This window comes from Talpa europaea, assembly GCF_964194135.1.
Source record: "Talpa europaea genome assembly, chromosome: 11".
Lineage (NCBI taxonomy): Eukaryota > Metazoa > Chordata > Mammalia > Eulipotyphla > Talpidae > Talpa > Talpa europaea.
In genome coordinates, this window is record NC_140078.1 from 45,357,726 (window position 1) to 45,376,988 (window position 19,263).

Below are 19,263 nucleotides of genomic sequence, written 5' to 3' on the forward strand. Positions count from 1 at the left end.
GTACTTGATATAGAAACATCAAAGAAGGTGATCAGTCACAGAGGGAAATATAAAGCCTTAAATCTGAAATTGGCATAAGATTAAGGTGAAAAATGCACAGGTTTTTATAGCAGAATTCAACTGAAGTGACTTCAATTTTCTGAACTTCAGCTTTAGCCTTTAATATGGGGGTGAAATTCCAAGCCAGAAAATTATCTTGGATATTGAAAAAGATGATGCAGATGAGGCACTGGAATAATGACTGGCACAGGGCTGAACCTCAAAAACACGGCAGAAAATCATGATCAATCTGCCTCCCCATACATTAGGACCTAGGAGTTTAGGTACCTAGTCCAGATAAATGTCTGCATTTTCAGACTATTCATATTTTTCTTTCTCTCTGATTTGAGGAACCATCATAATCTTAAATGTGCATTGTGGGAAAACAGTTCCATTGTAGAGAAATGGGTTGTATACCAGACAACAAAATATCCCTCCTCTAAAGCTTCATACTGTTTGTTGGTGTTTTGTCTTACTCAAGTTGAACTTGAAAAAGCAATCATAACCCCATCCCTCAGATAACAAAGAAGTCAATTCCTCTGAGAAATGTTTGTACATAGTAAATCACTTTAATGGAAAAAAGCAAAAAATTATTTGGTTTCTGTTATAAGGTAACTCCTGATGCCAGTAACATTCCATTTTTTTAATTACTGCTTGGATTCTGTATATGATTCATGCTTTACTCTAAATCTCCATATCTTATAAGCTAGGACCTAAAACAAGATATTCAATTAAATAATTTAATTCCTCTGCTGTGAAACAGTTCCCATTATTGCCTAGGAAATTTCACTGTACTAATTCTCCTCAGAAGAAAAAAACACGTTGGTCTGATTTGTTCTATTATGTGAGACTGAGTTCCCAAAAGACACTGCACAATAAAGTCTATCCGGTTTGAAGAGAGAGAGTGGCTTTAATTTTCATATTCTTTGGTGTCCCCCAAAAAGGAATGAGTGGTGTTTTAGCTTAATATTTGTATACTCTGTAACAGGAACTGTGAGGGTAATTTCATGTATCAATCTTGGGTTACAACTTTTGGTGAATCAGTCACTATCATTTCCATTTTCATGATGAAGAAACAGGTAGATAAATTATTAAATATTAGAATGTGAAGGAGCCAGGATATATAGACCTGTCCCACTGATTTTAAAGCATGTTAATTTCTATTTATATATGTGGAAAACTAATACAAAATCCTATGACGTTATGAAAATTTTAACTAAAAAACACTTCCATGAAACGTGTTAACTGTGGAGCTCTCTGGGGCTTGCAAAAGTTGAATACTCTTTGTCATAAACTTACTTGCTTTTATTGATTGCATTCATTTTCATGCTTTCAGCAGAATACTGGGCTAAATTACAAATTTTATGAACTCCACAATCATTTTAAAGGGAAATATGCTGGTGCTCAAGCAAATCTCTTCCTCGGTAGGGTAAGGACTAAAGACAAGCACAATGGGCTTAAGCCACTTGACAAGGAAGATCTCACCACTGACTGCCCTATATTTAAGCGTGTCTATTTGTGAACAGGTAAGTAAGGGGGACTGTATATGTATCAGCATATAAGGAGGTGAGTATAAATATGAAGGTCTGTATGTGAGTCTGTATTTAAGGATACCTGCATATGGTCTGCATGGAAGAGTCTGTATATGGTATGTATATAAGCAGATCTGCACAGTAAGAGGTCTTTATCTATGGAAGGAGCCTATATATCGGTCTGTATATAAGAAGATCCATATATATGGATTTGTATATAAGGGGAAGTCTATTCTGTTGAGATGACCAGAGGTTTTGTAAACAAAATCCTCCCCCCCACCACCCCCCACAGTCAAATTTTGTGTTTGGAGAGATACCAAATTTCAACTTTGGGGAAAACTGACTGAAAATAATCATGGCACTACTTGTTCCGTTTCATTACATTTCAAGAGACACATCCCTTAGATCATTTTAATACTATGTTGCTTCTCATTGCACTAGAGGTCAGGGAAGATCATGATTGTGGTGCAGGAAAGCATAGAGCTGTTCTCTATGATCCGAGCAGACAGGTAAAAGGAGAGTCCTGGAGCCCTCGGCGGCTTTCTCAGGCTTTTATTGAGTTTTACACATAGTGCGTCAACCAGGTACATGGCAGGCAGGGGTGCCAGTTGGCCAGGAGGCTGGCAGGCTTCCCTCCTGGCCCCCGGCAAATTTTCACTCTTTACTGGGCTCTCTGGCATTCTCTCATGGCCTCTGCTTCTCTGCTCTTTTTCTTCCTGCTACTTTTCTGTTCTCCTTCTGGTAGTTTTGCCACACTCCACCACACCACACACCACACACCACACCTCTCCACACCACACCATCCTCTGCTGCCCTGGCCTTATATGCCCAGTCTCTTGGCTCAGGTGTGCCTACCTATGCATGCCCACACCCTATTCCAGGTGTCTGCCATTAGGCATGCATTTAATCTAATGGTGGGAGGGTGGAAAAACCTGATACTTTTTACTTATGCTTCAATGATTTTTGCCAACATGCAAGCTCAGGAATGTTGAATTTGAGAACTTGTACTCATTCCTTGTGCCATTCTGAGCAAAAGACTTTGTCCTCAAAGACCTATCCAGTTACAGAAAGAGGGTTGAGGAGGTTTTAAACAGAAATTGAAGCCCATTCCTTCAGCAGCCTCCTACACTGGTTATTCTTGCAGCTTGGAAATTTTATTTGATGCCTTCTAACTTAGGGAAGTGGTGGGAAAGGAGAAAATGAGAGTTATTTGAATCATAGACAGCTCTTTGAATTTCAATACATCAAAGTTTCCAGTCACCCTGTCCCACACTGTGCCAGGTGCAGCAAAGAAGAGGCACAAGGTACAAAGAAAAGATACAATGTTCAATCTTCTAGAAGCTGAAGTCTTCCCCTTGACCGGATACAAAGTGAATTCACTCTAGTGGTTCAGAATATATTGCATTGGAAGAACTGATGTGAGAACCCAATTCTGGCTCAAGACTTGGGTAAGGTAGACTTGAAAGTGTTGGGTGCAGTAGTTTCTCATTAAGGTTGCTTCAGATGGCTGGTGCCTAGCACTAAACTAACTCAGTTTTGAATTCTCATTAAGCTAAAAAAAGTGCTTGTTATTGGAAAAACTGGAAGAGAATACACTTTTCCTATGGTACCTTTTTCTTCATGCCTTTGGGAGGAGGCTGGTATTTGCTGGAATATGTTTATCTTCCCCCAGCCCTCCATCTGTTTCACTAATTGCTTATCATCAGCTCTCTCCCTGACTTGTGTTCTCTCTCCTTGAACTTTTCATCTGCCTTTGTCTGGTCTGTTACATCTATGTCCTGCCTGCTGAAAGTGGTTTTGTTTGCTGCTGGATTGATTCCCATTTTCTACTGTGGGTGACCTTAGATAGGACTTCAATTCAGCATGCAAGATTTTGAATTTTTGACCTGTCTTTAAAATTCTGCTGAGGGGACAGGAATACAGATACTCATAAATGAATTTTTGTACATACTTATGCAATTAGAAAACAGCTGCAATGATGATCCCAGGATGTGGAATAATCATATGCATTTGCAGGGATGTAGAGACATCATCCAACTGTCAGAATGGATGTCCAAGGTCTAATTATAGTCCTATACCCTTCCTGGTGACAGTTGTTCTTTTTTTTTTTTTCTTAAGATTTATTTTATTTTATTTTATTTTATTTAGTTTTTTAAAGATTTATTCATTCATGCATACAACAACTGGGGTACAGGCCAGATGCGCGGGAGGGTGAGAGGATTCACCAGAGACAGAGTGGGGTACAGAACAGGCAGACTGACTGAAATACACTGCTGAGGGGAGCAGTGGGCGAGACAGGAGAGATCTGCTGCTCCATGTGGGATTCTTGCCAGTCAGCCGGGATTGAACCTGGCTGCAGAGACCGTGGACAGCTTCACAGCACTGCCCTCAACCACCTGTACCACCAGGGGAGGTCCTAAAGATTTATTTTATTTATGCACATAAGAACTGGGGTACAGGCCAGAGGTATGGGAGGTGAAAGGATTCACCAGAGACAGAGTGGGGAATAGAACAGGTGGATTGACTGAAGTACACTGCTGAGGGGAGCAGCGGGTGAGACAGTAGAGGTCTGCTGTTGCTGTGCCATGTGAGTAAATCCCTGGCCAGGGATCAAACTCAAGTTGCAGTGGCTGTGGACAACTTCATAGGTTGCGTCTTAACCCCTTGTGCCACCAGGAAGGCCCATGATTCCCTACGTTTCTATTTATTGTTGCAAATGGTTAGTTCCTCTTTTTTATAGCTGAGTACAATTTCATCATGTATATACACTGCATTTTATTTTTTTTTAAGATTTTTTATTCAAGAACTGGGGTACAGGCCAGAGGCACGGGAGGGTGAGAGGGTTCACCAGAGACAGAGTGGGGAGCAGAATGGGCTGATGGACCAAAACACTTCTGAGGGGAGCAGAAGGGGAGTTACAGGAGAGGTCTGCTGTGCCAGGTGGTTATCTCTCTGGGTAGCCGGGAATCGAACCTGCGCTGTAGTCTGTGGACATCTTCACAGCATGGCACTCAACCTGCTGTGCCATTGAGGAGGCCCTATATACTGCATTTTATTAATCCACTGTGCTGTTGTTGGGCACTTAGTTTGCTTTAATAACTTGGCTATTGTAGATAGTGCTGCAATAAACATAGCCATGCATGTATTACTTTGTATTAGTGTTTTGCACTCTTTATCTAGATAGTTAGGAATGGAATTGCCAGTGGAATTGCTAGATGATTTCTAATATTTTGAGAAAAGTTTCCATAGGTGCTGGTCCGTCTTCCCACGAACAATTTACCAGGGTTCCTTTTTCTTAACATCCTTACCAGCACATACTGTTTGTGATCTTTTTGATATGGTCCATTTTCACAGGAATGAAATGGCATCTCATTTGATTTTGAATTGCATTTCCTTGACTATAACTTAAGATGAATATATTTTTTGCTGTGCCTGTTATCCATATGTCTTTTTTGGAGTAGTGTCCATTTAGCTCTTCTGCCCATATATTTGATTGGATTATTTGTTTTCTTTTTGTTGAGTTGTACTAGTTCTTTGTAGGTCTTGGATAACAGCCCATTTTAATTTTTTTTTTAAGATTTTATTTATTTATTTATACAAGCACTGGGTACAGTCAGAAGTGCGGGAGGGTGATAGAATTCACCAGAGCCAGAGTGGAGATCAGAACAGGTAGAGTGACAAAGTACACTGCTGAGGGGAACAGAGGGCGGCAGGAGAGGTCTTTGAGCCATGTGGGACCCTTGCCTGGAGGCCGGGGATCGAACTGGTGCTGCAGAGGCTGCGGGCAGCTTCGCAACCCAGCTCTCAACTGCTGCACCACTGGGGAGGCCCCCCTTTTAATTTTTTTAAAAAGCTTTATTAGAGCCTCCCTGGTGGTGCAGCGGTTGAGCACTGGGTTGCGAACCTGCTCGCAGCCTCTGCAGTGCCGGTTGCATCCCCGGCCACTGTGTGAGGGTCCCACATGACGTGCAGACCTCTCTTGCCGCCCGCTGCTCCCCTCAGCAGTGTACTTTGTCCTCTGCCTGTTCTGCTCCCTGCTCTGGCTCTGGTGAATTCTCTCACCCTCCCGTGCTTCTGATAGTACCAAGTGCTTGTATAAATAAATAAATAAATCTTTTAAAAAAATAAAAAGCTTTATTATATTTATTTTGCATACAAGAGCTGGGCTGTAGACCAGTGGTGCAGGAGGGTGAGAAGATTCACCAGAGACAGAGTGGGGAGCAGAACAAGCGAATCTACTCTTATACACTGCTGAGGGGAGCAGTGGGCAAGACAGGAGAGGTTGAGATATCAGCCCATTTTAGATGTATGGTGTGCAAATATATTTTCCAATGCAGTAGGATACATATTTGTTTAGTTGTTTAGTTAGTGATCCATAGTTGTTCAGTTAGTGATAGTTTCTTTCATTGTGCAGAAACTTTTAAATTAGATAGGGTCTCATTTGTTTATATTTATCTTTTTTCCCTTGTCATTGTTGTGAAGTCCCCAAAACTATCATTGAAGCCAATGTAGTGGAGTGTTTTTACTAAGTTTTCTTCTGTGAATTTTATGGCTTTGGTCCTACATCCAAGTATTTAATTCATTTTGAGTTAAATTTTGTACAAGATGTGACATAGTGGTCTAGTTTCATTCTTCTGCATGTAACTGTCCAATTTTTCCAATACCATTTGTTAAAGAGACATTCTCTATTGTATACTCTTGGCTCTGGATTCTTAATTATATTCCATTGTTTTGTGTGTCTGTTTTTGTTCCAATACCCAACTGGTTTGATTAATACAGATTTGTAGTATAGCTGGAATCTGGGTTTTTTTTTTTTTTGGTCAGAATTGCTTAGTTTGTTTGGGATCTTTTATGATTCAGTGAATTTCATTAATGCTTGCTTTATTTTTTTGAGTAGTTCCAGTGAAACTTTGAAGATTTGAAAGGGATTGCATTGAATCTGTATATTGCTTTGGCCTTCTTAACAATGTTAATTCATCCAATTAATACCTGGGAAATATATTTCATTTCTTTGTGTCTTCATCTATTTCTTTTAACAATGTCTTACAGTTTTTGTTGTACAGGTTGTTCACCTCTTTTGTTAATTTTACTCTTATGTCTTTAGTTCATTTTTATGTAATTATAAATTGAATAGTTTTCTTGATTTATTTATTTTGTAGCTCATTGTTTGCATGTAGGAACACACCTGATTTCTTGTATACTGCTTTTGTAATCTACCTCTTTGCTGAACTGATTTACTTTTCAGTTAGTTTTTTAGTGGAACCTTTAGGGTTTTCTATGTATATTATCACATCATCTGAAAATAATAATAATGTTACTTCTTATTTCACAATTTAATTTTGATTTATATCTTTATTTTGCCTAGTTGCTCAATCTCAGACTTCCAATACTATGCTGAATAGTAGTGAAAGTGGTTGTCCTTGTCTTCTATCAGAACCTAGAAAAAAGGCATTCTGTTTTTCACCACTGAGAATGATATTAGCTGTGGGTTTGACAAATACGACTTATTATTTCAAGATATGTTCCAGCTATCCCCATTTTTTGAGGTTTTTTTTTGGTTGTGCTCTAAATTTGTTTTTTAAATTAATGTATTTTTTACTTCATTGTTCATTTTTAAAGAAAATATTTGCTTCCCGCTCTCCCCAAGTATAGTCCCCATAGAATTTCCTTTACCAATGCATCCATGCACCATCACCACAGTCCCCTGTGCCTCTCCTTCCCTCTTTCTTCTCTCTCCTCCTCCCCTGCAGGATGTCTCTGATTTGTAAATGTCTGTTTTTGTTTTGTTGTGTTTTGTATTTTTTTTAAACTGATATCTTATTTGGTTACCCTGTATTTCTTCTATAAGTGAAACCATCTGATATTTTTCTTTTTCCTTTTTAAGGTTTTCAATCTCAAATGGATGTCAAATCTTATCAAGTGCTTTATCTGCATCTGTTGATTTCACATAATTTTTATTTTTGTTGATGTGGTGAATTGCATTGACTGATTATCTGATGCTGAACCATCCTTCCATTCTTAGGCTAAGTCCTAGTTGGTCATGATGTATAATTTTTTTAATGCATTGTTAAACTCAGTTTGCTAATGTTAATTGGAGATTTTTTTTTTTAATTTGGGTTTATACCTTATTTTTCTTTTTTGTTTTTAAATTAAAATTTTTATTTTTTTAAATAAATTTTATTTTTATATTCCCCATACAATTTCAACCCCCTTATTTTGACCCAATCCCTCCCCTCTCCACACCCTACACCCCATAGAGTGTCTCTGGTTCATAGTTATTTGTTGATTTTGATTTTCACTTTCTTACAGTTATTCATTTTCCTGGTCCCTTATTTAAGTTTTCTAGATTCCTGCTATGAGTGAGACCATCCGGTATTTTTCTTTTTCTTTCTGGCTTATTTCGCTGAGCATGATCCCTTCCAGCGCCATCCATGTTGCTGCAAATTGCATGTGTTTATCTTTTTTGAATGCTGAGTAATATTCCATGGTGTATATGTACCACATCTTCTTGATCCAGCCATCTATTTTTGGGCATTTGGGTTGTTTCCAAAGCTTAGCTATTGTAAACAGTGCTGCTATAAACATAGGGGTGCAGGTGGTCTTTGGAATTGATGTTTCTGTGTCCTTTGGGTAAATGCCTAGGAGTGGAATTGCTGGATCATGTGGAAGCTCTATGTTTAGAGGTCCAGAAATCTCCAAACAGCTCTCCATAGTGGTTGGACCAGTTTGCACTCCCACCAACAGTGCAGGAGAGTTCCTTTTTCTCCACATCCTTGCCAACATTTGTTGTTGCTAGTTTTTAAAATATGTGCCATTCTCACTGGTGTAAGATGGTATCTCATGGTAGTTTTTATTCGCATTTCCCTGATTACAAGTGATGTTGAATATTTTTTTCATATGCCTGCTGGCCGTTTGCATTTCCTCTTCAGAGAAGTTTCTTTTTAGCTCCTCTGCCCATTTTTTGGACTGGATTATTTTCTTTGTTGTTGTTGAGTCTCATCAGCATTTGCAGATTTTTGCGATCAGTCCTTTATCATTAGTGTTGTATGCAAAAATGTTCTCCCAGTCGGTGGGGTTTCTCTTTGTTTTTGTTATTGTCTCTTTTGCTGTGCAGAAGCTCTTTAATTTGATGTAGTCCCAGCTGTTTATCTTTGCCTTCACTATCACTACTTTGGGTGATGTGTCTGTAAAGATGTCTTTGATGTGCATATCAAATGTGTTTCATCTATATTTCCTTCTATGTATTTTATGGTTTCAGGTCTTATGTCCAGTTCTTTAATCCATTTTGATTTGATTTTTGTGTGTGGTGTGAGATAGTGGTCAAGCTTCATTCTTTTGCATGTAGCGACCCAATTTTCCCAGCATCATTTATTGAACAAACTTTTTTGCTCCAATGGATAGTCTTTGCTCCTTTGTCAAAGATTAGTTGACCAAAGGTCTGTGGGTTTATTTCGGGATTTTCCTATTCGATTCCATTGGTCTGTGTGTCTGTTTTGTTCCAATCCATGCAGTTTTGATGATTATGGCCTTGTAGTATGGTTTGAAGTCTGGGAGTGTGATGCCTCCATTCCCTTCTTATTTTTTCAGGAGAGCTTTGGCTATTCGGGGTTTTTGGTGATTCCATATGAATTTCATCAATAATTGTTCTATTTCTTTGAAGAATGACATTGAAATTTTTATTGTAATAACATTGATTCTGTATATTGCTTTTGGTAGGATTGCAATTTTAATAATGTTTATTCTTCCAATCCATGAGCAAGGGATGTCTTTCCATTTCTTTGTGTCTTCTTCTATTTCTTTTAACAGTGTTTTATAGTTTTCTTTGTATAGGTCCTTTACCTCTTTTGTTAGATTTATTCCCAAATATTTTTTTTTGTTTCGATAATAAAAGGGTTTTTATTTTTATTTCTTCTTCATATTTATTGTTTGTGTATAGAAAGGCTACTGATTTTTGTGTGTTGATTTTGTATGCTGCCACTTTACTGAACTGATTGATGAGTTGAATTAGTTTTTCTGTGGAATTTTTGGGGTTCTCTATGATATGATATTATCATATCATCTGCAAATAGTGATAGTTTGATTTCTTCTTTTCCTATTTGGATTCCTAGTATGTCTTTCTCTTGTCTTATTGCTCTGGCTAGGACTTCCAGTATTATATTGAAAAGCAGTGGTGAGAGTGGACATCCTTGTCTTGTTCCAGATCTTAATGGAAATGCTTTCAGCTTTTCGCCATTGAGAATGATACTGGCTGTTGGCTTGTCATATATGGCCTTTATGATGTTGAGGTATGTTCCTTGTATCCCAAGAATTTCAAGGGCTTTTATCATGAATGGGTGTTACACTTTGTCGAAAGCTTCTCAACATCTATTGATATTATCATGTGGTTTTTTTATTTCTTTTTGTTGATGTGTTGGATAACGTTGATTGATTTTTCAGATGTTGAACCATCCTTGTGTCCCTGGCATGAGTCATAATTGGTCGTGGTGAATTATCTTATGGATACAATGTTGGATTATGGTAGCTAAAATTGTATTGAGGATTTTTGCGTCAGTGTTTATTAGGGAGATTGGCCTATAGTTATCCTTTTTTGTGTTGTCCTTGTTTGGATTTGGTATTAGTGTAATATTGGCTTCATAGAACATGTTTGGTATTGTCCCTTCCTTCTCAATTTTTTGGAAGAGTTTTTAAAGGATAGGCACTAATTCATCTCTGAATGTTTGGTAGAATTCATTTGTAAATCAATCAGGTCCTGGGCTTTTGTTTTTCGGGAGGTTTTTGATTACCATTTCAACATCGCTGCTTATAATTGGTCTGTTTAGGTGTTCTATTTCTTCTTTATCTAGCTTTGGGTGATTGTAGAATTGTAGGAATTTGTCCATCTCCTCTAGATTGTTGAACTTGTTTCCATATAACTGTTCATAGTAGTTACTGATTATTCTTTTGATTTCTGCTGTGTCCACTGTGATTTCTCCTCTTTCATTTATGATCCTATTTATTTGTGCTTTCTCCCTTTTTTCCTTTGTGAGCCTGGCTAGGGGTTTGTCTATTTTATTGATTTTTTCGAAGAACCAGCGCTTAGTTTCATTGATCTTTTGGATTGTTCTTTTTTAGTTTCAATTTCATTTATTTCTGCATTGTTTTTTATTATTTCTTTTCTTCTACTGGTTTTGGGATTTTTTTGTTGTTCTTTTTCTAGCTCATTGAGCTTCGAGATTAGGTTGTTTCTTTGAGTTCTTTCTTGTTTCTTGATGTGAGCCTCTATTGCTATATATTTTCCTCTTATTTCTGCTTTTGCTGCATCCCAAACATTTAGGAAATTGGTATCCTCCTTGTCATTCAATTCCAAGAATTTTTTAATTTCTTCTTTGATCTCCTCATTAGTCCAGTGGTCTTCCAGTAGTGTGGTTTTCAATCTCCATGAGGTAGGATAGTTCCTTGCCTTCTTTTTATGGTTTATTTCTAGTGTGATGCCTTCATGGTCAGAAAAGATGGTTGGTACAATTTCAATCTTGGTGTATCTGTTGATGTTTTTCTTGGGTCCCAGTATGTGATCAGTCCTGGAGAATGATCCATGTGCACTTGAGAAAAATGTGTACTCCATTTTTTTGGGGGGGGTTTAGTGTTCCATAGATATCTGTTAAGCCCAAGCGCTCTAGATCCTTATTTAGAGATTTAGTGTCTTTACTTATTTTTTGTCTCGTTGATCTATCCATTGTTGATAGTGGTGTGTTGATGTCTCCCACTATGTATGTGTTTTCTCTGATGTCTGTTTTCAGAGAGGACAATAGTTGTCTGATATATTTTGGTGCTCCTTCGTTTGGTGAATATATGTTAATGAGTGTTACTTCTTCTTGAAATATTGTCCCCTTGATCATAATGTAGTGACCGTTATGGTCTGTTTTTATCTTTTTATGTTTGAAATCTGTTTTATCTGATATGAGTATAGCTGTTCCTGCTTTCTTTCTTGGTCCATTTGCTTGTAGATTTGTTTTCCATCCTTTAACTTTGAGTCTATTTTTATCTTTTGTAGCTAAATGTGTTTCCTGGAGACAACAAAAGTTTGGGTTTTGTTTCTTTTTCTTTCTTTTTTTTTTTTTTAAGGATTTTTTTTTTAATAGAGGCATGTTTTTTTATTTATTTATTTGTTTGTTTTGTTTATACATGCACTGGGTACAGTCAGAAGCACGGGAGGGTGAGAGAATTCACCAGAGCCAGGGCGGGGAGCAGAGCAGGCAGAAGGACCAAAGCACACTGCTGAGGGGAGCAGCGGGCGGCAGGAGTGGTCTGCGCGCCATGTGGGACCCTCCTTCGGTGGCCGGGGAGCAGCCGGGGATCGAACCGGCGCCGCAGAGGCCACGGGCAGCTTCGCAACCCAGCGCTCAACCGCTGCGCCACTGGGGAGGCCCTGGGTTTTGTTTCTTAATCCAGCCTGCAACTCTGTGTCTTTTTATTGAACAGTTTAGTCCATTTACATTTAGAGTTAATATTGATATGTTAACATCTGTATTTACCATTGTGTTTTATCTTTCCTTTGATTTTATTTATTTATTCTTTTAATAACTTTTTTTTTTTTTTGGCCTTCTTTCATTGTTATTCGTCCCTCTGAGGTTCTGGCTTTAGGACTCATTGTACTATTTTTTGGAGTGGGGGTTTAGTCGTAATGAAATTCTGGGGTTTCTGTTTGTCTGGGAAGGTCTATATTCTTTCTTCATAGAGGAAGGAGAGCTTTGCGGGATAGAGTATTCTTGGTTGGCATCTGTTTTCTTGGAGTCTGTTGACCATGTCCCTTCACTCTCTCCTTGCCCGTAGTGTGTCTTCGGAGAAGTCTGATGTTAGCCTGATTGGTTTCCCTTTGAATGTTATCTGTTTCTTCTCTCTTGTCAGCTTCATTATTTTTTCCTTGTCCTGGATTCTTTGGAGCTTTACTGTTATGTGTTTTGCTGTATTTTTCCTTTTGCTGTGGAAGTTTAGTGTTCTTGCTTCTTGTATATCAATTTTCAGCTCCTTCTTCACGTTTGGGAAGTTCTCTTCAATCATCTCCTTGAATATTTTCACTGTTCCTACATCTCTCTCCTCTCCTTCGGGTATTCCTATAACTCTTATATTTCCTTTCCTCATGGAGTCAGATAGTTCCCAAAGTCTTTCTTCAGTCTTTTTCCTTCGTACTTCTCTTTCCTTTTCTGTTTTAGTTCTTTCTATTTCTGTGTCTTCAAGAATACTTAGTCATTCTTCCATTCCATCTATTCTGCTTTCATTGCTTTTACCAGAGTTCTTTAGTGCCTCCATTAATTCTTTGATCTCCTGCATTTCTTTTATGTCCCTCTTTAGGGACTCAATTTCATTCTTCTGATGGTTGATTATTTTTCCCTTATCATTGTTTTCCTTTATGACATCTGTCAGTTTTTTAATCATGGCAATTTTACATTCTCTTTCTGACTATTTTCTTTCTTTTTTTTTTTTAAAGATTTATTTATTTGTACAAGTACTGGGTACAGTCAGAAGCGTGGGAGGGTGAGAGAATTCACCAGAGCCAGAGCGGGGAGCAGAGCAGGCAGAAGGACCGAAGTACACTGCTGAGGGGAGCAGCGGTCGGCAGGAGAAGTCTGTGCGCCATGTGGGACCCTCCTCCGGTGGCCGGGGAGCAGCCGGGGATCGAACCAGCACTGCAGAGGCTGAAGGCAGCTTTGCAACTCAGCACTCAACCACTGCGCCACCAGGGAGGCCCATACATTCTCTTTCTGGAAGGCTCAGAAGTTCTTCCAAATTACTGTTGTTGCAATCTGGGGGGTGGTTTTCTTTTTGCGGTGTGCTTTTTTCCTAAGGAGTTGCTAGGTTGCATGTGGTTCTTCTACTCCCTACTGTCTGTTTTCTAATTTGCCATATGCATTGGGACACTGTGTTGCTGAGGCTGGCTGGCATTTTGGGTGAACTTCTCTGCTCCCCTCTGGCTCCTCCAGGAGCCATCTGTTGGTTTCAAGCAGTCTTTACTGAAGAAAGTTCCCTGTTCTAAAATGCCGATGTGGGGACATACTCCCCTGCACGCCTGGTCTGCCCTGGTGGTGGGTTCCTGCTCCCCCTCTGGGCTCAGACTGCAGGCTAGAAGGGGCCTGGCATGGGCAAACTTCCCAGCTCACCTCTGGCTCCTCCAGGAGCCTTCTGCTGGTTTTAGGCAGTCTTTACTGAAGAAATGTCCCTGTTCTAAACTGGTGATCTGGAAGCACTCCCTGCATGAGTGGTCTACCCTGGTGGTGGTTTCCAGCTCCCTCTCTGGGCTCTGACTGCAGGCCAGAAGGGGCATTGCAGGCTTGGTGATCTGGGGAGCTGTGATCTGAGTATCCTTTTCACGCACTGCTTTTCTGCACAAGCTAACAGGCTGGCCTGGGGCCGTGTTTAGGTCTCTGGGACTCTTTGCTTTTCTCTAATGGCAACTGGAGCCGTTCGCTCACCTCCGTGGAGGATCTTGCAGGGTTCTCCACAACTCCAATTCACGGGGTGTAGTGGCTGAAATAGTTCCTTTCCACTCTCAGTCCCGCTTTATGTGTAGTTTGGTCTTGTTGGCTGTTTTAGTTTTTTTGTTTTTTCCTCCTTCCTGTTGGTGGGAGAGCGCTGACTTGTGGGTGGGGGAGGGTAGCAGGGTTCTGAGCTTTCCTCCCTTCTAGTCCTCTTTTATGGCAACTTTCTTCTTCTGGTATTTGCTGGCGTCATCCGTTTATCTTCTGTGTCCCAGTTCTCACTGGGACCTGCCACTTTTCCTCCCTATTAACTTTTTGTTAATGGGAGATCTTACGCGCAGCATTTCCTCACTGCCATGTTGATCCGCCCTCCTCCAGAATTTGTTTATTGGAGATTTTTGCCTATAGGTTAATAAGGACAACTGGTCTGCAGTTTTCTTGTGATATTGGATTTGTTTTTTTATTTTAGGATTGAGCTAATGTTGGTCTCATAAAATGTGTTTGGAAACATTCTTTCCTTCTCAATTTTTTGGGAGAGTTTGAGAATGATAGTTATTTACCTTTGAAGATTTGGTAGAGCTCACTAATGAAACCATTTGGTCCTGGATATTTTTTTGGTGGGTGGTAGAGACTTTTGATTACTGTTTTAATTTCTTGTAATTGGTGTGTTTATGTTTTCTGTTTCTTCCTGATTCAGTTCAGAAGATTACATACTTCCAGGTAATTGTCCATTTCTTCTAGGTTATTCAATTTACTGACATAGAAATGATTATACTAATTTATTATGATCCTTTGAATTTCAGAAATGTCTGTTTTTACAAGTTTTCTTTCATTTCTGGTTCTATTTATTAGTGTTTTCTCCTTTTTAAATTTTTTGTTTGTAAGCCCAGCCAACAAAAGCCCTTTTGTTTATTTTTTCAAAGAAGCAGCTTTTGATTTCATTCATCTCTGGATTTCATTCATCTCATAGAAATCTATGTGATTTTTTTTTAAGGTTTATTTTATTTTTTCATATAAGCACTGGGTACAGTCAGAAGCAGGGAGGGTGAGAGAATTCACCAAAGCCAGAGTGGGGAGCAGAGCAGGCAGAAGGACCAAAGTACACTGCTGAGGGGAGCAGTGGGCAGCAGGAAAGGTCTGCGCACCATGTGGCACCCTCCTCTGGTGGCCAGGGAGCAGCTGGGGATTGAACCGGGGCTGCGGAGGCTGCGGGCAGCTTCGCAACCCAGCGCTCAACAGCTGCGCCACCAGGAAGGCCCTGATTTCTATTTCATTAGTTTCTGATCTAATGTTTAACTTCCTTTTTCCCACTGGCTTTTGTTGTTTATTTTTCTAGTTTCTTTAGGTAAGAGGTAAGCTTATTTGAGCTCTCTCTTATTTCTTGATATAGGCCTGTATTGATATATATTTCCCTCTCAGTAATGCTTTTGCCCATACATTCTGGTGATATATATCCTCATTTTTGTTTGTCTTGAGGTATTTTTTTTTTTTATTTCTTCTTGACTTTCTCATTAGTCCAATATTCATTAAATAGTATATTGCTTAGTCTTCACATATTATATTTTTTTCCTGTTTTATTTTTGTGTTTTATTTCTAGTTTAATATCATTCTGATTAGGTAAGATACTTCATGTGATTTCAATCTTCATGAATTTACTGACACTTGTTTTGTGAATCGATATGTGGTCTATCCAGGGAAATGGCCCATGTGCACTTGAAATGAATATGTACTCAGTTTTGGGGGGTATAGTTCCCTATAAATGACTACAAAGCCCCTGTGGTCTAACTCAAGGAAGCTGTCAATTTTCCAAATAAATAAAATTTTAATTAATTCAGAGGAGAGGTATTGTGATGTGTGTTACTCCAAGAGCCCTTGGACATCAAGGAGCTCTTTTTTTCTTTTTTTTTTTTTCATTCAAGAACCAGGGCACAAACCAGATATGCAGAAGGGTGAGAGGATTCACCAGGGAGAGAACAGGGAGCAGAACAGGCAGACTGACTGAAATACACTGCTGAGGGGAGCAGTGGGCGAGACAGGAAAGGTCTGCTATACCATGTTGGTAGCTCCCAACATATATTTGATGAGTGAATGTCATATGCATATTTAGATGAAATGAATCACTTGAACACTAATTGTTCTATGGTTAGAGAAAAACCCCATGTTTCATACAAGGTATCTCCTTCAAGTAAAAGTAGGTGTCACATTTCTAATTAACATGCTACCTGCTATGTTGTAAATGTTTGGTATAGATGAATTTAATCTGTCTATATTATTATTTTGTGTTTTCAAAGACTGGAACTAGACTGACATAAAAAAAATCAACTTAAATAGTCTCAGTCCTCTGACTTGTCTCCACAGATTTTCCTCAGATTTTTCAGCAGAGAAAATTCAGACATTGAAAGTAGTAAGTTATATTTTGTGAACTTTTAGTAAGTGGTATAATCAATCAGAGTCAAGAAACTCTAAGATAAATCCAGGAAACTATAAATAGTTGGGCAGAAATCATACCTCTGGTTTGGGAAGATGTGATACTAAAGCCATAGGTATAATGCAAGCCTTTTAGCTCTGTGTAGGAATTGAGGTCAAAGAACCCAAATATCAGAACAAAAGATGGTCCTAATGCTGTCATCACTTAGTAAATTGCAAGAGTTTAGAAACTCTGTTTCATGACTCAGGGACAAAGATCAATATCTCTCTGTCATAATTTATCATCTTTTCTAATTTACATATTTATATGCATATGTATTCTAATATTTCATAGTTTCATTGTGTTTAACATTTTTACTCAAATTTGTTCCTTTATTTCAAAGATTTGACCTATTGCAACTTTATTAAGTCCTTTAAAAGACACTACAAATGAACCTAAGAACATTTGTAGTATTGGTAAATCTTCTATGTGGGCAGGACCCAATGATACTAAGGAGAAATATCTATAGGGCAGGAATTCTTCAGATGGAGACCCATCAACCTTGTTTACTGGCTCTATGATTTTGACCCATTTTCTTAGCCTTACCATGTTTTAGGTTCTAATCTATAAAATAGAGATATTATTGTATCTCTGTTATAAAGATATTATGGTACTTATGTTGTAAGATTTAAATTATGTAGTATAAGGAAAATATAATCCTGACTGGCATTTAATATATGCTACATAGATAGGTGATTTTAAAATAAAAGAAGTCCTAGGAGTTAATTTGTTTTTCAAGAATTTAGAGAAAATTTCACATTCAACTTGTGTTTGAAGCTTTGTTACCATTTGCTCATGAATTAGACAATGTCTGGAGTATAAAAGAGAAATATCACCATAAAGAGTTCTTGTTCTTCCTTAATCTTGTTTCTCCTTATTTATTTGTGCATGTGTGTGTGTGTGTGTGTGAGATCAGTTGGGCTGTGTAACTGCTAAGTTATAACCCTATTTTTAACATGCAATTTTAACTTCCTCTCATCATCTCATGTTAGTGTGGGAAATGAATGACCATACTTATTCTCTTTAATATTCCAAATAGGGAAATAAATTTCTTTTTCTGGGATAAATAAGATGAAGTTATTACAGTTATTATAGAAAGTATATTGTAAAGTGATATGCATTGCTAGATTCTTATATTTAAATCTCTTTTTTCTTGGTCTGCTCTTTATCTTATCTCTCAAATTAAGCAAATGAAATAAAATGAAAACAGAAGAATGGAAGAGGAAAGGAGAACAGAAGAGAAATTATGAGAAAAGGAAGGATAAATCCCTGGTGTTTTCAGAGCAGCATGCACAAGCCTGGGAGTACAGGTAGGTTTGAGTATGACTTTCTAAACATTTCCCATGGAACATTCTCTGGCAACCATAATACCTACACATTGCTAAAGTACCTTCTAAAAGGAGAATGAAGTTACTCCTAAGCTTGCATTTTGCTTGCTGTTTGGGGGTGTTCCTGATGAAAGGTAGTCAACAGTAACCCTATTTCCATCTTCCTTCCCCAGTCTCTTCTCTGAAAAAAGACTCAAAATTATTGATCTGAAAGTAAAAAAAAAAGAAAAAAGAAATGTGTTTACATGAGGACTCCACATGTATTAGTTGAGTGTTGGAGAAAATAGTGTATTTTACTGATTAAAACTGCATATGCATGAGGGGCTTGGCTCCTATGTGTGGAAATGGAAATGTGCTCAGGTTACTTCAATTCAGGGTACACATGGAAGCACTTATTTGAAAGCTCCCAGAAAAGGGTCCCATTTTAGGTGAGTGTAGGAGTTCTTGCCCAAATAAAAGACAGGAGGCCCAATATTTTGAATGCACTAAGTTACTCTGTAACATTCTATGAACTATCTTTTCAAATTTTCTGCATTGGCTATCTACATATCCTATCCTAAGTTAACCACCACAAAATTAGCCTCCACATTCCCCTTATGTATCATGTTTGGTTATGTCTACTTAAAATAGTGTAAAATAGTATAAAATTCTGTGAAGGAGGTTAATGATAGAAAATATATCAAAGTCATATCTAAGGACTATAGGACCTATTAATTTGCTTCAATGTATTTTGACTTGGCAGTTCCCATTAATAGGATTATTAGCTTAAATTGAATAAAATATAAAATGAATAGTCATCAAAACAGGGACAAACATTTAATATAACATAAAATCTCCTACAATAATACATATTTATTGCATGTATTGAAACAGAAACTATGGAAGACAAATCTTGTTATTTGAGTACATGTTTACAAAATCTAAATGCATTTTGAGGCATTACTGGTTACCTAAGTTCTGTAATTGTGAAAATGATTTGGCAGTGATTATTGCTAAAGGAAAACTCTTTCAACCCCAACAAGAGTTCTTAACAATAATACTGCTATTCACATATTACCAAAATGAGACTTTTTGGAAGATGAAACTCCCAGCCAAATGATATCACAATAGGTAAAATTTATCTGTAATATAAATTATTTCTAGACAAATAGATCAGTGGAAAAAATAATCTTGACAATATATTATTAATGATTATTTATGTATTTAGGAGCAATGTGCAAAAGTAATTACTAAAAATATACTCTTCCCTGAGTGCCTAACATTATTTTTTTCTTTTTTTAAAGATTTATGTATTTATTTATACAAGCACTGGGTATAGTCAGAAGCGTGGGAAGGTGAGAGAATTCACCAGAACCTGAGCGGAGAACAGAACAGGCAGACTGATGAAGTACACTGCTGAGAGGAGCAGCGGGCGGCAGGAGAGGTCTGTTCGCCATGTGGGACCC